Source organism: Numida meleagris, chromosome 1, assembly GCF_002078875.1.
Source record: "Numida meleagris isolate 19003 breed g44 Domestic line chromosome 1, NumMel1.0, whole genome shotgun sequence".
Classification (NCBI taxonomy): Eukaryota; Metazoa; Chordata; class Aves; order Galliformes; family Numididae; genus Numida; species Numida meleagris.
In genome coordinates, this window is record NC_034409.1 from 48,080,678 (window position 1) to 48,108,434 (window position 27,757).

General features: G+C 40.7%; 1 protein-coding gene across 4 annotated transcripts in view; it reads left to right on the top strand.

The window, feature by feature from the left end:
* The window catches only part of ANO4 (anoctamin 4), a 183,160-nt gene continuing 160,393 nt past the window's right edge, over positions 4,991-27,757 (top strand). For all 4 annotated transcript variants that reach the window (XM_021411848.1, XM_021411939.1, XM_021411757.1 and 1 more), the window contains exon 1: positions 4,991-5,425. The gene's annotated coding sequence lies outside the window, so the exon portion shown is untranslated. The remainder of the gene's footprint in view (positions 5,426-27,757) is intronic.

Sequence of the window (27,757 nt, forward strand, 5' to 3'; positions counted from 1 at the left end):
GCCCTCTGCTGGACTCTCTCCAGTAGTTCCCTGTTTTTCTTGAGCTGAAAAACACAGAACTGGACACAGTACTCTAGGTGCGGCCTCACCAGAGCACAGTAGAGGGGGAGGATAACCTCCCTCAGCATGCTGGACACACCCTTTTTAATGCTGGCTCATGGTCAACCTGTTGTCTGCCAAGGAACTGTAGGTCTTTCTCTCCAGAGCTCCTTTCCAGCCAGTCAGCCCCTAACCTGTACTGATGCACGTGATTATTCCTCCTCAGGTGTAGGACTTTACATTCGTCCTTGATGAACCTCATCAGGTTCCTCTCCACACAACTCTCCAGCCTGTCCTGGTCTCTCTGATCCTGATGTATTGGAGAAGCAAAACACTTGCACCAAAACTACTCAGTGAAACTTAAACATCTTTCACTGAAATTTGGTTTATTCCTTTATATTCAGTTCTACTGCTTCACTCACCTCCCTGCAACATTCACATGTTCACCTGTCAGAGAATATTGTGAAGAAGGGGCCTGCATGCTGGCAGAGTCCACCATCCCCCTGCCTTCCTAAACCTTTCTTTTCTTTGAGCAGCTGGCTGTTCATTTGAAGCTCCAGTAGTGAGATGGGATCTTTATTAAATCCTGTGTATCATCTTTAACTTCCTGCTCAGAAACGTTGGTTTGAACTGTTGTCACATAAATTATTGAGGAGGAATAGAAAGAACAGTTCTGAATCCCCAGTCCTGAGTTTGTTTTTCTTTCTTTGAGATCTTTTGTTCACCAGAAAGACAAATCCAGCATTAAATATACCCTGAGCATGTCAGAGACTTGTTCCAGTTTCTTGAAGGTGGCTTCAATAGGAGCTTGCATAAACTACTTGAGTGTTTCCACTCTTAGCAGAAAGCTTGAATTAACTACTCTAGTAGCCTTTAGTCATATCTTTTGTGTTCTTATAGCTGACAGCAGAGAGGATCTGGATGGCACCACTGCAGTTCTTCCTGCCTCTGTGGGCAGCCTCTTCTTGCACCTCTCATGCTTACATGAAAAAAGTGGGGACAGATTGTGCAATCTCTTCCTTTTACAAAGATGAGGTCCAATTTTATTTGTTGGGAGACTCACTGGAAAATATTCATGGCATTGTCCACAAGTCTGCCTTGCTTTCTTCTCTCCAAAGAGCTGTTATGCCAATGTTAGGCTTTGCATACATCCTTACAGGAGAAAAAAGGAATCGAGAGATTCATTTATATAGAATTTGTTTCTGACTTTTTCCTCTTTTTATTGTTCAAATTCAAGGCTTTGTCTGTGGGAAATATGGGGAAAAAAGCATTATTTTTTGGCAGTAGAATGAATATTAAAACATGATGTTAGGAGCAGATGTGAAGTCTTTCTTCTGTAAAGTGTCTCCAGACACCCATTATCCTGGTTTCAGTCTAGGCAATGTTAGTAGCACACCGATATTTGGTTGTTGCTGAGTCATGGGAGTGTGCCCAGGGCCAGGCCAGGGAGTGTGGTGGGAAGAGCCAGAACAGTACCTGAATGAGGCATGGGGTTGTTCGGTTGTTCTATACTGTGTGACACCAGGCCATAAAGCTGTGGGGAGTTGGCAGGAGTCAGCCACTGTTCAGGGGCTGCTGGGCATTGACTGATGGGGAGTGATACCTCGTGTTGCTAGCGTCAGTTGGTGGCAGTAGTGTTGTTGCTGGGCATCAGTCAGCAGGTGGTGAGTGAATGCATTGCAGCTATTATATATATAATCACTGCATTTTTGTTTCCATTCTCCTCTTCTGTCTTAGTAAATAATTTTTATCTCAACCTGTGAGTTCTGTTATGTTTTCTGTTCTCTCCCTCACCCCACCTGGGGGCAGTGAGCACACAGCTGTGTGGTGCTGAGCTGCTGCTGGGTTACAGCACAACAGTCCTTTTGGCACCCAATGTGGAGCTCTAAGCATTAGGAAAATGACAGATTTGACGAGATTGCGTTGAAACAGAATTGTTGTAAATGTTACAGTAGTTTAATAGTTGCTGGTCACAATGCTATTTTTTCTATTTTTGGAGATCTTTCAGAGTTTTTTCATGGGACTGTATTACTTACTACATATGATCAGTGTTGCTCTGTTTACCATTTCCAGGGGCTGAATTAAGATTATCATTTTTCTGCACGCTGTAATGCTGGTTGAGAAACTAATCTGGTATTTGTATTCAATCTTCATCTTCAAATGCTGTCATCTTCACATTTTGGAAAGCATATCTCGGAAACTATTAATAATTTCACTCTTTAGTTTTTCTCCTCGGGGAGCCAGGCTAAGGGAGAGAAGAGCAGGAATATTCAAGCCAGCATGTTACTATTGCTACGCCTACTGAATGTGTTTCAGGTTTTGTTTAAAGTTAACTATTTATGAATATCCCCCAGGGATCTTCCCTGAGGCTGGACAGTTATGAGTGGAGGAAGTGTGGAATGGTATCGGCAGGTACCTAGAAAAGTGGGCAACGCCAGTGCTTTGTAACTTCACTCCTGAACAACGGCAGAATCCTGAGAAACTAGTGAAATATTTAGAAAAGGTGTGCTGCCACCCTGGCAATTCTAGAGAGGCACAAATCACTGCAACATCCTGGGGTCTGGCCAGTGCCTACCAAGTTTAACATTATTCAGCACCCGAAAGGGAAAGAGGTCTCCAGATCTGACGACAGTGCAGCAGACCCTGAGGTTGCTCCAGACCCAGCAGTTCAATCAGGAAGCAGTCTGTGCCAGCATCAGTCACCTCTATTACACAAGACAAAAAATGGCTGCAAAATTCAGCTCATTTAGTAAGGACACAAACTCCTACTAAAACGAGGATGGAAGGAGAAGATGAGAATGAAGCGGTGCCATCATGAGGATGGGAGCATGAAGAGTCAGAACTTAACTGTCCAACCTCTAACTCTGAGTGAGCTGTCAGATATGCTAACTGACTTCAGACGTCATCCAGATGAGCATATGTATTGTCACTTTGTTGATCCAATGCTAGGATAAAGGTCCAGTAGCCTGTACTTAATAGGCAGCAAAGCCAGGCAGCTGGGAGGCCTCTCTAGGGAAGGGGGCAATGATGAAGTGATTGGAAAAGGGGCACAAGCCTTCACCCTAATGAGACAACTCTTGTTAGCCATGAAGGAAAGATAGGCCCTCAAGGAATATCTGGTATGTTTCCCAGGCAAGTGGACCACCATGGAGAAAGATACTCAGTACCTGAGGGGATTAGCTGTGCTGGAGATGATGTATAATAATGACTTGGATGATTATCAGTTATCCCAAGATTCAGATGACCTCAGATGCTTGCAATCCAGGTGGAGGAAATTTGTACAGAGTGCACCATCATCGTATGCCACTGCATTATGGAAAGATATTGCTACCCAATATTGCTGCTGTTCTCTCTACTGGTAGAGAACATGGCTATAGAAGTAAATCACGTAGATGTTCACATACCAAAGAGTCATTCCACTGAAGAACATCAAAGCAGTCAGCCGGTGGATCAGGCTGCGAGGATTGAAGTGGCTCAGGTAGATCTGGACTGGCAGCATAAGGGTGAACTATTTCTAGCTCGGTGGACTCATGACACCTCTAGGCCATCAAGGAAGGGATGCAATTTATAGATGGGCTTTGGATCAAGGGGTGGACTTGACTATGGGCACTATTACATAGGTTGTCCATGAATCTGAAACATACGCTGCAATTAAGCCAAGCAAGTAAAGCCTCTTTGGTATGGAGGATGATGGTGGAAGTATAGATATGGGGAGGCCTCGCAGATTGATTATATCAAACTCCCACAAACCTGCCATGATAAGCACCGTGTACTTGGTAGAAGTACAACCAAGTATGGTAGAAGCAACCACTGGAGGTCTGGAAACATTTATCATGCACCATGCTGCTGCCCAAAATGCTATCCTGGGCCTTGAAAATTAAGTCTTCTGTCAACATGGCACCTTAGAAAGAATTGAGTCAGATAATGGGACTAATTTCCAGAATACCCTCGTAAATACCTGGGCCATCTTCTGAAATGTGAATATGAGCTGGGTGATATTTATGCTTATTTTATGATATGGCAGAAATCTGGGACTGACCATTCTAAAAATGCTCTTAAACATTTAACATTGCATGTCTACTAGCAGACTGTCTGCTTTAATTAAATGCAAATTGCATGCTGTATTTTTGCTTGTTCCACTGTGGGTTGCATTGTGCAGTAGAACTAGAAGAATTTATCCTCCAGTTAAATCTAGGCATTTATATTTTGGAAGCAGAAACATTCTCTGGAAGTTGCAGAGTTTGGCAGCTTTAATGTTGACTGCATCATTGTCCTGTGCTGATAGGGTTAATGCCACAGAATGGTTTGTTTCCAGACTGTGGGTATCCATATTGCAAATTAGGTTGACGTCTGTCTGTTTATTTTTGTTTTTAAAATGTCCAGTTGCATGATAGATAGCATCATAAAAATTTAATACAAGTTATCTTTTGAGAGGGTACTGGAGGAGACCTTGGTTATGTATTTTGGGGGATCTGCTGCTGTCAGAGTTTCATGGTTTCATGTCAAAAACAGTGCTGTCTTTAATAAGACATTCCACAGCAGTAGATCAGTGCTGTAAAATCTCTCACAGACTACTTTCTTTTCCAAAAAGAGACCTTTGAAGAAGGAGGAGTTTCATGCGTATTTTACACATGGAAGGTACTGGATAATAAACTGCAAAATGGAATGATGCTGGGATTCAAACCTCCAAACTTTTCTTGCTTTTGTACTACTGCATAGATAGATATAGAAAACAGCATATCAGAGTAGCAGCCCAGGAAAAAGCTCATAATTTTCAAAGCTCTTTTCCTTGGAAGAGAAGAGACAGTGCATGACGACAGTTTGTTTGCTTTGCGTGTGGGCACAGAAGAGCTTGCAGGGGTTAAGCAGCAGATTACCTAAAGTGTTCTTGTGCGAGCAGGGACCGCGCCAGGCTGCCGTGCTTTGGACAACTGTCACGCTGGCATAACTCAGTTCCTCTGATTGGGTACTCCCAGCCACTGATTAAAAATGCTGATGCTGTCTCTGCTCTCCTTTCCACTTGGAGGAGAAATCTCTTTCCCCACCCCCAAGCCCACCTCTAGGATGTAAGTAATGGTGAGAAGATGAACATGAAAACAGTGCAGCCTGAGTGACTGGAGGAAAACAGCGGTCTGCTTTAGCTGCAGCGTTATGTAGGAGTCGTCTCCAGACTTCTTACTGTAGATTTTTCAGCACAAACTGCTTGCAGGTTTTGGAAGGCTGAGCAAGGACTTGCCAGTGCTGTGTTAGTGTTTTCTGTGTAGCATCAAACTGCCTTGCTTTTCCCTGGACAGCTGTGTTCAGAGCTTCATGTGGAAATCTTTCTATTGAAGAGAGATAAAAAGGATCTTTAATCTGATTCTCTTTGGATCTTTCTATTTTTATGGTAAGTGCCAGCATGTATTGGCTGAGTGTAGCTTCTTTGCTGCAGTGCTCGTGCTCTCTCCCTCCCTCTCTCTCTCTCCCCTCTCTCCTTTCCCTGTCTGTTTTTCCCCCTATGTTCTTAGATAAGCCTCGTGACCTTCACTCAATACTAGTTACCATTTTCATCTACTTCATAGCAGTTATGAGCTAACTAAAATATAAGTTTTCTCTTGATTTTTGCTCTTTTCCCCTCTCTGACTCAGAGCTCTGAAGTAGTGATTGCAATCTGAGTGCTGCCTCTTTGTCCTTGAAACAGGAGGCTTGAACATTGCTCACAATCACCCATGGCAGGAAGGGCTTAAGGTTCTGGGGAACTGAAGGAGAGATTTGATAAAGATGACTCATTTCTGTAGGTCTGCACTGCTGTGGCATATGGGCACAGAAAGCCCCTGCTTTGGCTAGTCATCCAGAAAACTCTGAAAGCCCTGCGTGCAAGAGTGCGGAGTACATGTGGTTTGTGCCAGTGTGTGTCATTGGCGTAGGAAGGACCTGCTCTTGCAGCATTTTAAACGTAGAAACACCTGATGACATAGATTTAAGTTGGACGTTTTGCATCTTTAAAGTGCTGACTGGCTGGGACGAGAAGTTGCAGCCCAAGCAACCCAACAGCCCCGGTCCCTCTCTGATCTATACAATTGCAAATTCTTACCTTTTTACAGCTCTGCAGTAGAAAAGAAGTGCAACTTAATTAAATCTTTTCTTACTTAATCCATGTCCTAAGCTATTTTAACAGCGCTGATGTTGCAATTAAGAAAGGTTGTTATTTTTTCCACAGACATCTGTGACCTTAGACATCATCGTTTGTTGCATGAGACATAAAGTAAATGCAAATACTTGCCTTTTAGTATGAGAGAACTGCAAAAACATTAACTTACATACTTCATATTGTGAATCCATTATGTGAGTTGACTACGCATAGCACTTACACACTGCAGGAATAATAAAGACTTTTCTAAATCTTAAAAGGTCTGCTGAAGGCAGAAATATAACACAGGCGCAGACTCATCCCAGGCTGACATGCCTTCAAAGGGAGGCAATGGGGTGATGTGTTCTTACACTTTTGTTTTAATGAAGTAGGATAAGAATAAATTTTGTCTCTGCAATGCCCTTTTCAAGAAAGAGAAATGGTGGTATCCACAAATTGTTTTCATTGTTTAATGTGTTTTACGTCATGGCTTAATAAAGTAATTTTGCTGGTGATTTATGCTGTAATTCAGACAGGTTTGCTTTACATGAGCTGCTTAGATCAGCAGAGTTTGTGTACCTCCTTCCCTCTCCCAAATGAGTAAAAACTTTCAGACATTTCAGTTGTTTTTGCACTCAAGTACAGAACAGAAAGGAAGGGTATTCGTGTCTGGTTGGCTTGGTGTATGTGTGTATGTATGTTGTGGAAGGGAGGACACTCAGGGATCAAAGCAGGACATGCAGTGCTCAGCACCTGCAAGAGGTACAGGGGGAGGAGCAGTCCTTACACTGATCTGCAGGTAGAGGACTTCATGGTGCAGTGAGGTACCTGCTGCATTGCTTTCAGAGGAAAAAAAGAACTGAGACAAAAGTGCGGTAGGGGCCAGCACATGCCCAGATGCCAGTGCCCCAAGTCAGCTGCCTCATCAGCTCACGGTGGCATCATACTGCACCCGCTGGTGCAGCAGAGACCTGTTTCTCTCCTCGCCAATCTGGGAGGGCACGCTGCAAACCTGCCTCTCCTGCTGCCTTGGCATTTGTGCAGCTCAGTGAGTTGTTTAAGCAACATTTATCCCTAAAGGAGTCTTCCCCACTGTCTGTTATAAGAAGGCTCTCAGTTCTGCATTTCTTAATTTTTTTAAGTGGGGAACAAAGATGTCTGTATTTGTTCTGTTCCCATTTCAGTAAGCGCTGACGCAATTGCAGCAGTAAAGAAACTTTTGGTTGTGAAATGAGACCAGCAGTGGTCTTGTTAGCACACGTGGGGAAACAGTCCTGAGTGCCTGCAGGTCACAGCATTGCTTTTAGGAGACCAAGTTTAGACTTCTCAGGATTGAAAGTAATAAGAAATTGTGTGTAGGCATCTGCACGATGAGCTGTTTCCTGTGCCATCTTGTTCCTTAGAAAACTGTAAACTTTAAAAGCAAGAGGATTTGCAAAATACATGTGCAATCGAAATAATTCTGAAGATCAGTTAAGTGTGGCACAGCATATTATTTTTATTTTCAATGTTTATTATAATATCAGACATTCCCATACCTTAAAATCTACGTTTGTACCTAACATTTAATCCAAAGGACTGTTCTCACTTGAAAAATATCAGGTGTCTAAAAGACTATCTTGTAAGAGCATAATCACATGACTTTTTTCAATAAAAGTTTCTAAGCTGAAATGTATAATGCAGTGTGCTTTTCAAACACTCTTGAGGCAAAGGAGAAGGAGGAAAAATAGTAATCCTGAAGTATTTTTTCCAGTTTAATCCACATGATCTTGCAATGGGATGTTTACATTTGGAACCTGATGTCTGTGTATTGCAACTGAGATCACTGCACCTAAATTCTACCGGCACATCCTGTTGCAGCCTTGAGCTAAAAAATAAAGATGCAATCTCCTGTAAAAGCCTTGTGAGGCAGAGAGAAGAGGGAACCCCCCCAAATAACAAGAAATCCAAGTAGGTAGATGCTCTTTTTGGTTCTTAGGAATCCCATGAATGCTGAGATACCGGGATGCATGCATAGTACTTCCTTGTTTCACAGCATGGTGTCATGTTAATTCCTTTGCAGAATGTCTGAGGACTGCATAGAAAACAACTGCAGGGAGGGAAAAAAAAAAAAAAAAAAGCAGCCGGCTGAAATCACCCAATGGTCTGATGAAGTCACTGCATTATTTTTTTCTCTGTGTATGATAAGTATGCATTCCTTGCTTGATTTGTCCATAAAGTCAAGTTCTTTAAAACTTCATTCTCCACAAATATTCACTCATATGCATTTATGTTGCAAACATAAAGGAATACTTTTCTCCAGAATGCTCGCTATTTTCCTTTAAAGCTACTCTGGTTAGTTTTATGCTTTCTGTGTACAAGACATATGCAGCTACTGATTGCCACAGGCTAAAGGATGCAAGTGGTGGATTAACTGCGCCCCAGTTTCCCTTCATGCCCCAGACTGATATGCAATACATGTGATGCTGGGATGTGCATGATGCAGAGCTCAAGTCATCAGTACCAGGCACTGGTTAGTGATTTTCAAAGCACCTTGTGGAAGCTGTTTGCAAATGTTTTGAAAGGTAATGTACTACATTATACTTTTATAAAGTTCATGTAATTACATGTTGTAATATACACTACATGTGTGTATTACATGTTGTATTAATTGTGGTTTTGTTTGCTTCTTCATCCATAGCAATACAAGTATTGACGTATATCAAGAACTGACCACAATTTCTAGGCTTTCTTTTATTCATATAGCTAACTTTTACTGATTTATCTGAACACTTTCTCTCTTTAAGTCTGTAGATTTTGTGCATGTTGATTTCAAGGACTTCACAGCTCAAATACTGAAAATATTACAAATCTATCTCTATATGTCTGGGGATGTTAACAAGTTAGCTGTCTTCAGCCCAGCTGCTACATTTGCAGTTTGTGGATGTCCAGAAGCTCAGTGCTTGGATGCTATGCTACATAACCTATCAGAAGGAGTTTGGTACTTCAGGAAGTGTTTGTGGGTTTTTTTCCATACTTGTGTGAAAGACTTACCTTTTGGGCATTGTTAAATATGTCCAGAGCATCTTCTGTGGATGCATTGCCTTCTTACTAAGTGCTTTCACTCTATGCTTGTCAGATCTCAGGCATTTATGCTTTCTGTCTTTACAACAGCATAACACTTGTGTAGATCTGACTGACTCTTCAGTGAAACTGTAGGCTTTTTGTTCATGCTATGCAGATTTGCTCAGGAACAATTACTTCATAGGAAATACCAGACAATAAATTGAGAGATTTTGTATGTTAAAGAACTTTCTCATGCATAGCGTGAGTCACAAGCGTGTCATTCCAGAATCACTGGAGCAGAATTAGGCCTGCTTATTTTGGGAAAAATCAAAGAACTGAAGCTTTCCTGAAGGACTGCTCTATTTTATAGGTTTCTTTAGAACTTCTGAACATAAAATCCAATTGGAAAGTTTAAAGGCAAAGTATTTACTTCAGAATTACTTTGGGAACCTTCATAGCCTTTTCTGGTGGAAGGTGTGAAGAAGACAAAATTACCTAAACTTGAGTCAACCAAATTCAAGTGGCCTTGTTCTGATCATCTGAGATGTATAAAATCAAGAAGTTTATGCTGTTCTGTTTGCAGAATAAAATGGAATAATAATCTGGTTAAAAGGGATTTGGACAGCTCCTCAGCATCCCAGTGGAAGGGGTTTTAGTACTGAAACATATTAATGGAAGTGTTTGATCTCTAACGTTTCTGAACAGGATGAATATCATTGCAGCTGCAATTAAGCCCCCAGATAGGAGACCTAACGGCACACAACTTTGTGCTCATGGATGGATTTTGGCCTAAGAGAGCATGAGTCTGAGAGATCATTTTCAGGAAAGACTCATGTTTCTTTATAGTAGAGAAAATAGTATTATTTTTTTAAGAGTTGGATGTAGAGGCTTACAACATTGCAAGGCTCATATCTCAAAATACCTTCCTTTCCCTCAACCACCTAAGGAGAAGTTACAGCAAGCATGCTTCCAAATGTGTCTCCAAATCCAGCCCTGAGAAAAGACCTATCCCCACCAGATGGTGAAGTCTGAGTTTGAGTTCAGAGATTTCCAGAGTCTTCACTTAGGGTTTGACTGTCAGGCTTGCCAAGAGGCTTGCTGTCCAAGAATTTTGCACAACTTGGTCACGTGAAAGCGCATATTACCGATGGATAATAATTATTATTATTTAAATAAGCTCTCTGAGTTATTCTAAATACACTCCCTGTAATTGTTTCAGTATTGGTGTTAGCTCTTCATAATGGTTGCTAAGTGTCAGATCCAAACTAGCACATCATCAACATGAGGTTAGAGCCACCAGCACACCTGGGCACCAGTCTGGCACCCTAAAAACATAACCATTTTTGAACAGTCAATATTTATATAACACAAGCCAGGATTAGGACTGTGTCACACTGGCTGTGTGTCTAAATTCCCAGGATTCTTCCAGGTTGGCTCCTCATGCTTTCTCCATAGGTAGAATAGTAGAAGTTAGAGATTCTAGATTGCAGTTTGAAGCATATATAAGATCTACGTCCTGAGTCTCTCAGAGGAGCCTATTGCTATTTGATGATAGGAAGATAGAAATAGCAGTTTCTGTATAATTTAAGCTATCTGTAGGTTTTATATCACCACTGCTAGGTGGTTGAAATAGATGCCTGCTTCAGGATAGATTTTTTTAAACTTCATTCATTTGCTCCTATTAGTAGACCCGTGCAGTACTGATGTTAATTCCATATTCTATATGGCGCTTATGGCCTTAAATAGAGAAAAAACATGTGTGTTTTTTGTTTGTTTGTTTGTTTGTTTGTTTGTTATGAGGTGGAAGTTAATTATCAAAATCACTTAAGAGGAGCAAGACTGAAGCTCCTCTGAGCCAATTTGCTGTTGGTGAAAAGCTAGCCTTGTGATTATGTGTTTTGGATTCCCAGGAGATTATTCCCATTTTCTTCGATAAGACTTTTTCATGAAAATTAGGCACAATATTTCACACATGTCATATTGGACTTTTTCTTGATGAGCCTGAGAGTTCCTGGAGGATGAGTTCTTATAAAATGCCAGCTGAAACCCAAGGCTTTATGAGCCTATTGGTATGTCTCCACGTATCCTGGTAGACCCACAACCTCTCTCCATATTCTTCTGTCTCTTAGGTTAGCTTGAGATCTTTTCTTCTTTGTGCTCTATGTTGTTGCTTCTCTCACAGTTTTCCCTTGTCATATACTTCTTTTGCCTTTTTAAGTGCTGAGTTGCCTTCATATTTTTCTTATTTTCTGTTTTCTTTTGTTTATTCTTCTTTGTTCTTCATAGGGATGATATCCATGATAGGTTTTTTTCTCATACTGATTGTTCTCTACAGGGTTTTTTCCCTGTTAGTATCTGGTGTATACTGTATACTATTCCATCTAGGCAGAGCCTGGCTCAGATTCAGTCCCCAGGGATGAGCAAATATTGTGATTTCTTGATGAAGAGCTTGGGCTGCAGTCTCAAGAGATTGTGAAGCTCATGTAGAAAACTGGAGAACAGGAGGCACTACAGGCAGGTTTAGCAGGACAAAAGGACTGGAACCTAAGTGCCAAACAAAATGACAACCTCATTAGCAAGAATACTGTTTTTCTGAATACACTAGAAAAACAGCATATTCCGTAATTATGAAATCTACAGGTCAAAAAACCATAATGAAGAAGAATTAGGCAATTGATACTGGCCAGAATTGTTTCAAGCTTTTCATACTGAACCTGGCAATGCTGCCTTGGTTTATGTCCAGGGTTTTTGAGGTTATTGCCATAGAAGTTCTCTATTTTAGATGAGAAGGGGAAAATAAAGTTGAAAGCTCTCCAGCCCTCAGGAGGAGGAAGGGAACCCAGTCAAACCTCTGAATTACTGTAGTTCAGCAGCGATTGTTGCACAGATTAACGTTCCTTGGAACAACAAATAATGATTTTCCATTAAGTGTTTGGTAAACAATGCAGTGGCAGAGTTAAAGGTCACATTTCAATGCAGAGGCAGAACAGACTAGAAGCGCGGTGTGAAATTTCAGTATGATAATCTCATTTCCTAAACTTAAGGAAAATGTCAGAATTGAAATTCAATAGGTGTTGCAGTGAAGATGTACAGCAGGCCCTTGCTTGTTCTGTTGTGACATTGTTTGCTGAAGGACAAACTCTTGGCTCTTGGGTTATTTTGAAAAGACAAGTAGTGAGGAAAGGAAGATGGGTTTAGAATATCTGCTTTGTTTCAGTCCCAAGAGGGAAAGGAGTGAGAAGCAGTGAGACCGATGTGACATAGATTCAATGATTTTCAACGTTTTCTTAAGGTCAGTTTGTGATGATCCCCACATCTGGGTTTTGCTATGCACTTTCTGCTATTCAATCACACTGTGACAATTACTGCACAGAAACTTGATAATTGTCAAAAATTTACATGTCTTGCTTGGGATCATAAAAAATGTGTGTCTTAACTGAACCCAGGCCTCTCAAAACCTGTGCCAGTGCCCTGCTCATGCCAGATAGCTTATTCTTCCAGAGACAGTGTGAGGGGAATTATCATATTGTTACAGAACATGGAGAAATATTTAGGATATTTGATAAATAATTTTGATATCATTGGTGCTTGTCTTTGCCTATCTCAGCATTCCCAGTTATTTTTCTTTCCAGGGCGTATCATGATGCCTGGTTAGATTTTTATGTCCTCTGAAGCTCTCGCTAGTATTCTGGTTGCAGTGCACTCAGGGCTAACTGACTTGCAATTGAAGTGGTATTTCTGCTTCACTGTTGTCAAACATATGTCCTCTTCACTTTATAGACTCCAGGGGAAAAACATGTTCTGGGGCCACATTGTTACAACTTATATATTTTGAACTGCATTTTTTGGAAACATCTGTAAGCCTGGAAATAGATTTTATGCCTCAGATACGACTTTGTGAGTACTGCAGTGCATTCTTTGGTGCTAGCGCTGTGCAATCTAAGCATGCTTTATTATACTAAAAGGCACATGAGAGTGTAAAATCAATGATTTAAGAATTAATACATGGCAGAATTTGGTTGCATCTATTCTATAGACTTTAGTCAAATGTTTACATGCAATAGTTTTCACTGAGTTTCTTCTGTTTTATCTTCCTTGTCTCATGGTTAGTATGTATGATTTGAACCACGCTTCCCCCCAAAAAATCTTATAGATGTATTTTTATGTCTATCACCATAACTTCTGCTAATCACCAGATGGCAAACAATTTTCCCTTCTTGTTGCTGTCGCCAGTTCTTATTACTTTATAGATAAGGTGAGATTTTGCATGAAAATGAGAAATGCCCATTAGCTTAGGGTGCTGATTTTGAAATCCCAAGAGAGTGATTTTTTCAATGCCTTTATAGCATGATAGCATTTCATATAATCAAAATAAGGTGTGAATTGACACTGACCAGAGGTACGAGTGCCATAGCTTTGATTAATCATGTGTTGAAAACTGGGCACCCATTGAAGCCATTTATTTAGAATCATAGAATCATTAAAGTTGGAAAAGACCACTAAGATCATCTAGTCCAACCATCAACCCATCACCAACATACCCACTAAACATGCCCCTCAATGCCACATCTACCCTTTTCTGCACTGAAGGGAGAGGTGGGTATACAGTCAACTACCTAAAGACAAAAAATCAAACTCTTTAAACCAGAGACTAATATTTCTCTTTATGCAGCTTCAATATCTGTTTTTGTATGCAGCTCCTGCACTGCTGAGGGAGAGGCCACATGGAATTGGTGGTTATCTCAGAAATGTCTCCCAAGTGCACACTGAAGATAAAAATTATTTGTGGTCCTATCATATTGCATAAGCACAAAATGTTGAGCATATTTCACTGATGCGGCCTTAAACCTGGCATTTCTTTAAGTCTGGTGGCTTGATATTGCAAACTAAACACTCTTTTGATATAGTTTTTTTAATATGTCAACAACTAAATATTTTAAAAGGCAATATGAAATCCAGGAATTTCATCCTCTGATACTGAGAAAATGTTGGCAATATATGTAGGACAGATATTTAAGAGCTTCAGTTTTCTCCGTTCTAGGTGTGAGCATACTGCAAAGTCAGCCTGGAGCCATGCTCCTTATTATCTAGGCAGGGGGGTCACAAGGGGGAGATGTGTCTGTTACTACGGAGCTCTCTCATAATGTGTAATGGGTAATTTAAAGGAAGAAAGTATTTTCTACAGCTACAAACCTTTTTTCCGCTCCATCAGGGTAATTCTTCCTTTGTTGCTATGTGGTGTGGCTGCTGTCCAGTAGATCCCAGGAGAGAGGGTCTCTGCTTTCTTACTCCGACTGCTGCAGGGGTGCCCTTGCGCTGTAATGGGATTATGTGCAGGTGAAAAAACATTGTCCATGTTAAAGTGTTCTTGACCACAGCATGAGAATATAATCAACCCTAACTGTATATGAGAAACACTATTTCTGACGTTTTTAGTGTAAAAAATGTTTGTAGATCTCTCATGTCTGATGAAAGTCTGCCTTAATGGGATACTGAGCTTCCATCAAATATCAAATCCTGCTCCAACATATGGAGAATATATGTATGGATATATATTTTTTGGCATACCAAAGTATGGTTCTTTTTACTTTTGCTATCCTAAGCAACTGAGTATCTTTTCCTTGAGAATCAAATAAGCCTACCATAAGGGCTGTACTTGTCTATCTCACCCAAAGGATTCTTTGCCATATCTGCTGTTCAGAGGAAAAAAAAAGGTAAGCTGTGACTTTAGGTAATTTTATGTTTTTTTTACTATAATCTCTCTAGCTACAGATACATAGATTTTGACTTTTTCAGACCTTTGAAATTGACTGGTGCTTTTCTGTAAGCAAGATGTTATAAAACAGCCTGAAACATTTTAAGTTATCCTTCTGTATTTCAAGCAAAGTTGCTTTGAAATATGTCAAAGCAAATGTCCCATGTTTGTATATGCACGGTTAGCGTATTCAGTGATGTGATGAATACTTCAAAACTGCAGTTTTAAAAGAAAGGTAAATCTTGATTAGCTATTGCATGAGCATGAGTTTTATCTTTACAGTTTTGGTGTTAAACATAAGTCCAGTTAAACTGTGAAAATGTTTTCCTTCCACCTCATTATCATTTTTAGTAAAGGACTTAATATAAATAGTGCAAGTAATAATTGTAAACAGTCAAAACTCAAACTCAAAAATTCTTCTTCTGTCCTAAGTGCTGTGAGAAAAACAGCTAAAACTTCTCTTGTGTGCCCTTGAAACTATTAGGGGTATGGCCATGCTTCAGAAGGTTTACCAGAAGGTCTGGCCTGTGAGTCACGGTCACAAGACTGCAAATTTTGAGTGAGAAAAGCGTCTGAAATGCTGCTTGGAGCACCATTTGCAGGGAGTTGTCACAGCACAGTGTCCTGCAATGCCTCTAGCTTTGTGGGGATTTGTTACCTGCTCGTTTCAGTCCCAGTGCAAGAACAAGAGCTGTTTTTAACACATGATTCCAGGAAAGGGCCCGACCTCATCTCTACCCATTGGGCCTCAGAAAACAACTAGTTAAATTTCTCATGCTTTAAAATAATTTCAGAGATCAGGAGATACTACTAAGGATGTTCCTCCAATCATTGTTTATCTCTTACAATTATAATTTGAATGTATCATGGAAATGTTTTTACATGTAATCACGCTTATGGTTTTGTGATAACAATACACTCAGCTGCAGAGGCAGCTATTTGCATAAATAGAAGCATGGAGAACAAGATAGTATGTTCAGTCTCTCTACAGGGCAGTTTTAGGGCAGTAAGTACCTAATTTTGTGCCAAGGAAATTAGAGACTTATTGATTTACACTGAAGGATATACAGAACCCTTGGTTTCCCACAAAGACCATTTCCTTCCTGCACAACTTATAAGTTGATGTAGGAAAAGTCAGGCTTGCAACCTTTGGAAAGGGTCATTTCTGAGTTGAATTTTGCACTTTGAGAAAGTGGAGAAGTTTTTTGTTACTGCTCTCATAAAAAGTCTGACAAGCCATTAATATTGTACCCTGCTACCTGTAAGATGCTGGGCACTTTGGTACAATGTTAATCCTTCTGGATTTAGTATTGCTATTTTGCTGAGCAAGCTCAGACTTCATGTGGGATTAACTAATTCAGAGGCAGGTGCTTCTGGTAAATGGAGTCATGCAGGAGACGTTGAGGAACTTCTTCCCCCCATAAGAGCATCAGCAGGAACTGATGTAATTGAAAATCTTCAGTGAAAGTTTGAAATAGAATCTAGTGCTCCAGTTTGTCAGGAAATCCATTATAAGTAAAAATGCATGCTTTTTCTCTTCATCTTGCTCTTGCAGCAGGGTGTTGCCTGGCTTAGGCAGAAGCTGCTGTTCATCTGCAGTCAGTGTGGTTAGTGATAGCTGTCTGGTTGGGGTTAAGTTTAACATTCAAAGTCACATCTTCTTTCATGAAATGGTATCGGTTTTTATGAAGTATTATTTTGGGAGGTTTAGTCCATACAGTTGTCATGGGGAATGAGTGAGAAAGGCAAGCAAGCAAAGCGTGTTCCAATTCTTGTTTATTATTAAGCATGTCTTACTTTCTGTTTTTTGCTAATTTTGTCTCCATAAGCACTTGAGACAGGAGATTTTTTTTAATTTTTTTTTAAAGCACATGATGTCTGATACCTGGAATGATGGGTTTTTGAATTCTACTGGTAGTCACTTAATTTTTGCTGCCCTCTACATTTCTAAGCTCCCATCTTTTTTAGCCTGGTTTGGATAATTTTGAAATTTATTACAGAGAAAGCCCCAGACAATACAGGGGTCAGCACATGAGCCTGCCAGTGAGGACAGGGATCAAGTCCCTCTTTGTCTGCTTTGGACAATGGACAGAAATACTTTGTAGAGGTGAGAAGCAAAATATCCCCTTGTTTCTATGCAAATTTTTGGCCAGTTCTGTTTCCTAGTGTTTGAAGAGGAACAACACTGCTAGAACAGTAGAAATGAATGTCAGGAACAAGGGGAAGTGTGAATGATGAGAAGTAGCAGGGTCAAGAGTTTTCCAGCACAGTTCACAGTTTGTGAGTGGCACAAATGTATTGGGCTTGGAGTTGGATCTTAGTGAGGATGCTCAAGAAATCAGGTAGAGTGTTATGCATTTCTCTGGCCCATGGTGGAAGGGAGAGCTGACAGCTGTTAATCATCACTTACTCTTGGTGATGACAGCATCTCACTCCACTTTCTGATGCGTACCAGCGGCCTGCACGGAGCAGATACAGACTGCGGGAAAAGTGCATCAGCCCAGGGAATTCAGAATTGTGTGGTTTTGGTTTTAATTAGGCTTTTCTATTCTTCAGGGTTAAAAAAAAAAAGAAAGAAAGAGAAGAAAACTAAGTGTTTCCACCTTGTACCTTTCTCCTCTAGGAAGAAATGTAGGTGTTTTTTTTTTTGTGTTAAAGGGGAACTGAAGGCAGAACAATGAACTGGTATGGGGAAGCATGTTGCAGATATAGCATTAGCACAGAAAAATTGCAGAAGAAAGAGGATAGGATATAGTATCCAGAAACATGCATTGTTCACTGCTGTTAAGCTCTAATTTTTTTTTATTTGGGCCAGGACATAGAAATAATTAGATTATTAGAGTAAAATAAATGGTGTTCATATTCATGCCATAATCACAGAAGACCCATAGATTTCACGGATTCTAAATCTTACACTGAGTTTGAAGACTAAATTACTAGAAATTAACAATGCCTTGCTTTAAGCTTCTATATGCTAAACTAAGAAAAGAAAAAAAAATTGTTCTACTTTAATAACATTTTTTTTTCACAATGGTTGGATAGAAAGAGCCCCAAATAAATAAACAGATTAATTTTCCAATTAATTTTTAATATCAGACATTAATTTGCGGACAGAAGAAGCTCCTCAGTTCCAGCTAGCTGATTCCCATTGTTGTTTGTGTTGCTATTTCCAGGAGGCTTACATGGGACAATGCCTAATTTGATACTGAAGTGGGGAGTGTTTCTTGTTGTCGTTGGACTTGTGAGCGACAAGGGATTGCCTGCTTTGTATCAGAGGAGTATCTGAAGAGCCTTTTAAAGGGGACCAAAGCGTTCAGGATATTGCAAATGAATGAACTGGTTCTACCATGGCATGAAACTGATGAGAAAGGTGTCCATCTAGAACTATTGATGCCAAAAATGCTCAGTGAGAGAGCTATGACATTTCTTGACAACTTGCCACCTTATGAATGAAGCCACCTTAGCAAGAACAAAAGTGCCATCCAAACTGGGCACTTTATTCTCTGGTACTCTCAGTGCTGATTTGGTCCTGTGAAAACCAGCATTCAATCTGCACAGTATTAATTTATACAGAGTAAATACAAGTATTATCATGAGGAGGCTAAGCTCATGTTTTTCATGGCCACTTTTCAACATTATCCATAGAATAGTTTGGATTGTATTTCTTACTTCTCATTTTTATATTGTCAGTTGTGAGAATAAATACATAAGGGTAAACCTCGCCCTAAAAAAAAGTCTTAAATGGCATCAATAAAAAATATTTTCTTCTTTCCATAAACAGCTCAAACTATTTGGAAAGTAATTATACATTATATTTCTGTTTATGCAGTGAGTATGCTGAGCACACTACAAAAGGGAGAAATGTGGAAGGCAATTATGCAGTTTTTAAAAATACCATAGTTCCCCTGATATAACCTCAGCACAATCATAATGAGATGGTGTAAAAAATACAAAATATAAGTGCTAGTTTCAGGATGGCAGCTCTTACATATCATCAGAGTGAACGTGTTGAGAATCTAGATTAGGTGAGATTTAACTCTGTTACATCTCACAGATCTCCCTTGATAGAAATTGCTCTTTTTCAAATATCTCACTTTGACCATAAGAACTAGTTTGAGATGATCATATCTGGAAGTAAAATTCCCTTGGGTATGATGGTGGCATGCACCTTTCCAAAGAAAAAGACAAGAAAATATTGACGTTGTTGGCAAGGTATTAAAACAGGTAGTGTTGAAAGTGATTTTGAACTGCTTAGTGAAATTCCATGTGAGATGTGTCTAGATGCATAGGATTTTTAGAGAAAATAAGGCAAAACCCTCTTGAATTTTATGTATGCAGCAATCAAGAAAGCCCATCAGCAGTGACCAGTAATGGTACAACAAGTAATCTTGTTTAGGTATTCCTAAATGCAGCAAGAAATTGACATGATTTAAATCTGCTTTAATGGTGCCTGCAGCGTTCATCTGATTCTAAATAGCTGCAGTGCAAACCAGCCGGAAAGTTTACCCTGTTATTGAAATAAAACAAAGCAAACCAACCGAACAAACAAAACAAAACAACAACAAAAACAAACGACCAAACAAGAGAAGCTGCAAAGTCACCACACAGGCTAAGTGGAGATGTATGGAGCACAGCATTGACACGGTTATTGAGTTACATTGAGATGTGTTACTTGGGTTCGATTAGCCAGAGACAATGTACTTAATCAGAGCCAGCGTATGTTCCAGTACCTTCTTCAGTAATACTACAGTTATACTAAGGATTATGAAGCTGCCAGTATAGGATGGCAACAAACCAACCCTAGTACTTCTGCAGACCCAGGAAGATCCTGAAATTTTAAGCATGGGCTTCCTTGGCTACTTAAATATATAGTAAATGTTTGGAGCCAAATGCATTGTTGGTAGATTTCTTCAGGTTGATTTCCCATTACGATGAGTTCACTGTTCTGAACTGTATCACTGTGATTTTTCTTATTTATTAAACTCTTTTTGGTTTTTAAATATCTCTTCTAGAGAGAAACAAAAATGGCATAATGGAATGCTCTCAGCATAGCAAATGTAAAGCAGGGGAACCTGCCTTTGATTCTGGCAAAACTTTGGAGTCTGGCTTTAGGGTCAGTCACTTAGGCTTTGCCTATTGCTTTATTGGTTAGGATATGTTACAGCCATTGCTCTAACGCCACCAGATCCATGCAGTAATGAGTGGCACCTACAGCTGTTCATGTCATGTTGTCTATCAATAATGCTACACCAATCACTGAAACACAGACAGCCTTTCATATCTTCTCTTTCTTGTGTGTAAAATACAACTTGTCTTGTGGAAGAGGTTTGAAAGATGGATTAGCCAAAGTTTAGAAACAGATGATAAATGTATACATTTAAAGCTGTAAATTTCTAAATTGAGGGGGAAATGGCACAAGGCTGCTTAATGTAATCGTCTGACTAGAGGGATGGTTATCTGTAGTAAACTGATCAGAGTGTGGCACCTGGGGCAGGGCATGGGGACAGAACAGGCAGAGTACAGTTTACAGTGCTTGGGTTTAAACTGGACTTCATCGTTTCCATTGTAGTGCATTTTTACTTGTATTTGCAAGTGGCTTAGAGAAATGCTGTCAAGCCAATGACATCCAAGAGCTTACTGAGCTCCTGATAAAAAAGAAATTGAAGGTCATTTCTTCAGATCAGCAGGTTTATCTATAATCCACTGCAGTAAACTAAATTGACTGTGCATTTTGCAACACCAGCAGAAGTTGCAGAAGAACTGGAGTGTCGTGTCTCACCCATTGCTACAAGAATACATATTTGAAAGAATCATGAGGAACAGCCTCATGGAGATTTATTTTATGTCTTAAAACTAATTAACCTCTAGATCAAGGTTTTGCTTTGGCTTTCTACTTACTTCTGACAAATAGGAACACTTGACGTATAGGTCCAAATTTTCTCAAGTTCCATCCTTTGCTTTGAAGAAGTGTAGAAGTATTAACAATAGCTCCCAGTTCTTGCACAGCTCTTGCACTGCCCTATGCTGATACCTGGCTGAGCAGGCGCCCTTGCCGCATCAGCACAAGCAGACTGCAGACAAGGATTTCTCCCTTCTGACGTAACCCATTGCCTGTGCAGGGCACAGCCTTGGCTGCCTTCCTGCTTGCTGAGAGTTCCCCTCCACTGCTGCTGATCTCCATTTGGCAGGTAGGACAAAGTTATGTCCTATTTGTACTTTCCAGATGATGCAGAGGGGAAAGAACTGACATGGCAGTGTTATACTTAGTTTGGTCAGAGGCATTGCAAAGCCTGGCATTTATGTTCATTGACAACACTGATGACAGGGGTTCTGACCATAGGGAAGTGCTGGAGACTGATCCAAAGCATTTCTTATTCTCTGAGATTTTTGCTGTTGTTTAGTTGCGTTTTGTAACCCTGCCTGGAGGTCAGCTTACCAGTGGTAGATGAAAAATAAACTGATGATTTTAACCCTACTCCAGCCATGTTAACACCTGTGTGGTCTAAACTGAGAACTCAAGAGCTGCCTGAGCACAGGCATGCCATTGGAATAGAGATAATGAACATGAGCATTGGTGCTTATCCTGAAGTACTTAATCTGTGGCTGTTTTGGCACCACGGAAAGTTGCCGGCCAGGGGGATGGAAGGCAGTGGAGTGCTAGGAAGCCCCATCTGCTTCTATCTGGCTTGCTTGGCTGCTTGGAAATGCAAAACAACTGGTTTGGATGGTGGAAGAAATCACCAATCCCTTTTGCTTCATGGGGTAATTAGGTCCATTTGCAAGCTCTGGGAATAAGTTCTGCAAGCACGTGAAAAAGCTTCAATTAAGTGTTCATCTTGCAGCTAAGCACTAAGTTACCTGTCTTTCCAGGTCACTAACTATTTGCTGATTAAGCTGCGCTCTCCATTTTGAAAGGATTGATGTCTCTGAAACAACCACTGCATCTCCTGGAAGTTGCCATAGCTTATCTCCTCTTCTTATGCTCTGCATGGCTCTGAGCAGTAATCCCACATCAGCAGCTGGAGGGAGAGCAGGAAGCACATGTGAGGGCTGAGATGGGGATGCCCTTCCTGGTGCCTCCACAGGAAGCGGGGCTCCAAGGGATCACATCTGTATAGCTAAAACTTACGCTTGCTGCATAAACATTGTAGCAGGTATAAATGTTTTATACAGTCATATATGCAAAAAAAAAAAAAAAAAACATTTTGCCAAATGAGAGAGCTATATCCAGCTGTATCCTGTCCAGGACAGCAGCAGCTGTGCAGGGAAGGCAGGACTTGCAAGATCATAAAGGAGGATTAATACAGGAGAACAGAAAAAATGAAAATGGGTACTGGAACTACCGAGTAAAAGAACATACACAGAGTGTCCAGTGCAAATAGAAAAAAACAGCTGACTAGAAACTACTGTTCCTTTCCTCTGACTCTCTTCATCTGCAGGAATTCCAGGCATGACATGGTACAGTATCAATATAATATACAGCAGCGTAATTTATAGAATAAAATCGTAGAATTAGCCAGGTTGGAAAAGACCTACAAGATCATCCAGTCCAACCATCCACCTACCACCAATAACCCCACTAAACCATGTCTCTCAACGCTATATCTAAATGTTTCTTGAACACCTCCAGGGATGGTGACTCAACCACCTCCCTGGGCAGCCCATTCCAGCGCCTGACCACTCTTTCAGAAAAGTAGTGTTTCCTAATGTCCAGCCTAAATCACCCCTGGCGCAACTTGAGGCCGTTCCCCCTCATCCTGTCACTAGTTACAAGACAGAAGAGGCTGACCCCCAGCTCACTACAACCTCCCTTCAGGTAGTTATAGAGAACGATGAGGTCTCCCCCGAGCCTCGTCTTCTCCAGACTGAACAATCCCAGCTCCCTCAGCCACTCCTCATAAGGCCTGTGCTCCAGACCCCTCACCAGCTTCGTTGCCCTCTGAACATGCTCCAGGGCCTCAATGTCTTTCTTGCAGTGAGGGGCCCAAAACTGGACACAGTACTTGAGGTGCGGCCTCACCAGGGCTGAGTACAGAGGGACAATGACTTCCCTACTCCTACATTTCTTTGAGTGTTGCCTCCTTACCAAAAAAACAAGGTCCTGATGGAAAAACTGAGATTATCAAGTCACTGCAGCACATTAAGCAAGTCTGTGAATGACTACAAAATAGAATAGAAAGTGCTCATCTAGCCATTTTTTCATCTGCTGCCTTGTGTCTGACAATAGGCTGCTCTTAATGCTATGTATTTTGTACATGTTCTGTATTTGACACAGCTAGTGAGGCTCTCTTTTCTTGACTCTTTGCTCTGAGCTCTGAACAAAGTGAGTTTCTTCCTCCTCATACTTCTCCAAGATTTCTGCATGCAGTTCTGAAGAGTCTTGAGACATTTTCTTACTGCTCTCTTGCACTGAGCTGAAAATGGTGTCACTTCTGCTACCACACACCACACATCTGGACATGGAAGGATCCTTTCACCTCTAAAAGCCCAGCCCCCAGGTGGAGTTTGGACCCTTCCACCCCACTGGCCTTGTAGGGAGCCAGGAAAAGGAGGAAACAAGAGTTTATGCTTAGGATCTCAGAATAAGCCTTTCCATGCAGGGAGCTATTTTAGGAAGAGCTCTTCTCCCTCAGTAGAAAAGCTCCCACGATGAATGTTCAGGAAAAGAAATGATCATCTGAAGTCTGTGGAACTGCTTTTTTAAGTCTTCAATTGTAAACGTTGAGGTTGTGAGGCCTATTGATTTTTGTCAAGTAGCTGTTAGACCTACCGTCAATCTTGCGCTAAGGGTATTTTGGTTGATTTTTCTTGCCATTATGTTTCCTATGTTACTGTATTATTTGAACATCAAAATTGAGTGTAGTGCTGTGAACAGAATAAGGTATTCTGCTACGAGGAACTTGTATTCTAATTCAGGCACAGTGACGCACAGGCATACATAATCTACAGGATAAGGATGCAAATTCAAAGTAATAGAAGTGACTGGGGAAAAATCAGTGCTGCAAGCTAATTTACTATTCCTGAAGAGCTACTAGGCTGCAGAACAGAGAGAAAATATTGAACTATACAACAGATTGTTTTTTCCCTTTTTTTTTTTTAATGTCCTTACAAGAAGATCCTAGCATGACATGAAATACAGAAGAAACACCCGAAGAAAACAGAGACTAGGGTAGGGATCCTCGTATGTTCCTGTTTTCTGAACTGTAGCCCAGAAAAGAGAACAGGAGATTTCTTGAATATGTGTTGTGAAATAAGATTTTCATTTTAAAAAAAAAGATAAATAGTGAATAAAAACTTGGATTGTGAACCACTGTTGATATAATTTGAGGCCTACAAGACTGAAAGGCTTGACATTGCTTATCTTGCAGAGTGTAACTGCAGACTAATGAGGTAATGATCATAAAAAATAGATATCAGAAATTCCCAAAATGAATGAATTCGGATTTCAGTCTGCTCCGAGCCTAGTGGAGATCCAAGCAGTTATACACATGAGCAAGAACGTGGGAAGTAGTGATCCTACTGAATTTACTGGCAGTCATTTACTTTGCATTTAAGTTCTTGTCTAAGCTCTGATTTTGTGCCTTTTGTGGTTCTTCTGTTTCAGGAATGGTGCCATATATTTCTTAGGCCCAGGGCACAGTCTTTCAGTACTGAAAGTGGTTTTGGGTTTAATTCATTTAAGTGGTCAGTGATGGCCCTTAAGGAGCTATCAGACATACCTCCACATGCTCATAGGGCAGTGAGGCACTGGCACAGGCTGCCCAGAGAGCTGTGGGTGCCCCCATCCTTGGACGTTCAAGGCCAGGTTGGATGGGGCCCTGGGCAGCTGAGCTGGTGGGTGGCAGCCCTGCCCATGGCAGGGGGGTGAGGCTGGGTGAGCTTTAAGGTCCCTTTCAACCAAAGGTATTCTGTGATTCTATGATACTGAGCTTATTAATGTCACATAGCCATTTTGTCACAGACAGTGATTCTTCAAGCTGCAGCGATTTCCAGCTGCAAATGGAAGGCCAGCAGCAGCAGAGTGAACACAATCCAAATGTGCCTAGACAGAACCTCTCCACAGAGTTGCAGGTGGTAGCTCCAGCTTCTGATGCCAGCTGCATCTCTGACATGTGGTGTGGTCTCAGTCAAACCACCTAGCTTCTCAAGAAATACACTGGTTTCAGGTAAAGAAAATTATTAAATGCAACACATTTCAAGTGCAGCCATCTATGATGCAAATAGAGTTAAGTGCACACAGACATACAAATGTGTGCTTGTGGATTATTTAAAAACAGAAGCACAGGGGAATAAGTTACTTTAGTTTATTCTCTTATTTCTACAGAAATCAAGCTTACTGCTATATCGGCTCTTTTGTAGTACTACACCTAGGACTACATACTGGTAGGCCAGAGCTGTTGTGTTATTGGGTTTGCAGCTCTGACTTTTATGGTGAATGTACTGCTGCCATCACACAGCCTCAAACCTTTTAACATTTTTGAATAGCTGCATTTTCATTCTGCTAGGTCTATTGGCTGGAAGGGATACATTTAAGAAATCTGAGTGGTCAGGTCTTTACAGTATCTGTGTCTGGGCTGCCCACGTTCTCCTTGTGGGATCATAAGGGAGTCACAGGCAATGTGCATCCAGGAGGATAAAGAGAGTAACTTTTCTGTCTTGCTTTTTGGGTTTTTTGGTTGGTTCTTTTTCTTCTTTTAATAAGAATAAACCCATGAAAATCTTTGAGACATTCAGATCCCATGAGGCTGATCCATGTACTTTAAGAAAGATTAATGCTAGGAACACAAACAATATATCTTTATGTGGCACCATTTCATGAGGTCACAGTAATTCTATTATCTTTCTTTTTTTAAATGTAGTTAATATGAATTATTAGAAACCCCACAAGGCATCTTTTATAATCATATTTTCTTATGTGCACTTGCCACTTCACATATATCACATTGTCAATGGAGTACTCCCATTTTTCCTCAGGAGTGGAGATGTTTATGACACTCTGGTCAATGAAAGCCAGATGCTAGCAGTGATTTGATAGAACTAGTTTTCTTTTGTACTTCCAGCACAAGTGGCAGCATCACCATGTTGCATTTTTCTGTCAATGCACTGGTAAGTATTTTAGTACTGTGAAAGCTAGAGATTGAAGAACAAGTGGATAGGTGTTGAAAAATGTCTTTGAAGACAACAGAGTTGGCTTTCTTTTATTTGATTAAGACAGCATTTTAGAAAAGCAGAGATCCCAGGTCGGTATACTTGGAGATAAAGTAAATAATCTGGTTTTCGAAAGAATGGAACACTTAGTGTTTTCTCAGACTTCCACAAGAGAACAGCTAGCTTTGTACTGCAGGCCTCTCAGAGACCAGTTTTTCAGTCTGGAAAGACTGCCTGTGGCAAATTGGGGCTGAAAAAATCATGACTTGAAGTTAACAGTTTTTAAAGTGAGAGCAAAACAGCAAACAGCAACCACAGAACCTTTAGCAGCCGAGCAAATTCCCATCTGGTGCTTTGCATTGTGTGAGGGCAATGTGCCACAATTTGCAAACAGAATATTTTATTATTTAATTAGTCTCCAAAGCTAAGTGATTCAAATAAACCGAGTCTATGAAAAAGGAAAAAAAAAACCAGCAACAGCAGGCATAATGCCTAAGGGCCTTATGAATGTAAAGTGACTGGTTTTGTAACCAGCTGTGTGCTCTGCTAAATAATGGGCTTGCACTTGCAATTACCTATTCATGTGAGTATTTCCTCTGCTTTTGTTTTAGGCAAGATTATTCATGTTTGTGAGTTTGCAGGGCCAGGCTGCTTCCAAAGTTGGATATTATGGGATGTAGCATCCAGGACCTCTCTGTCTGACACCATGATGAGGTAACTCTGGGTTTCTGCTTTTTGTTGCGGTGGCTCTGGTGTTGTGAGCATCAGTGTGCCCTGCTATGGTGAGTGACAACAGCAGTCCTATGGGTAGTCAGTGTGCTGGAACACTGCACAGGGCATTAACTTTCTTGTAGGTTTGCTTTAAGCTGAGTCAGCTTCTAGGATGGAAAAATCTGATTGATGAGTACGTGCATGGAAGGTCCATCTGGCTGTGGAAGGGAGGCCAGAGGAAATGGATCATTGTCTTCAGTGCAGATAGTGCGGCTACTGGAAAAGGATTTTGGTACCTATTGCCTTGCATTTGCAGCATGAAAGGAAAATGCAGTATCAGTTGCTTTCCCAGACTAGGAATCCTTCCAACTTTACAATTCCATTTTCATTTTCAGAAATTGGTGTGGCAGATACATGTTTGAGCTGTTTGCCTATAGCACTGAGGTTTGAATGTGCTCCTCACCTAAACAAGCTGTAAATTAAGACTCCAAAAGAGCAGCACTTTGTTTTTTATGTTGGGCTGTTCGAGCTGTGAGATGTTGCAGGATTAGGCAAGTTAGAAAATGCCTGCTGCTTTTTGTATCAAGTATTCATTATATCTTTGTTGTCCTCAAAGAGAGGACCAAGAGAGAGACTTGATGCTTGGGGCAGAACACCAGGAACAGGAGACAAAGGCAAAAGTAGCTAGGCAGTGTGGATTTCTGTAGCTTTCCATAGAAAATGCTCAAGGACTACTTTGTGAAAGTCTTGTCTCTTAGCACCAAAATCATTTTCAGGTAGAGGTTGTGAGGATTTGGTGAGGTATTGGAATGGGCTGCCCATGGAGGTGGTGGACTCACTGTCCCTGAAGGTGTTCAAGAAAAGAGTGGACGTTGCATTGTGTGACATGGTCTAGTGGTATGCTGGTAATGGGCTGATGGTTGGACTAGATAATCTTAGTTTTCTTTCCA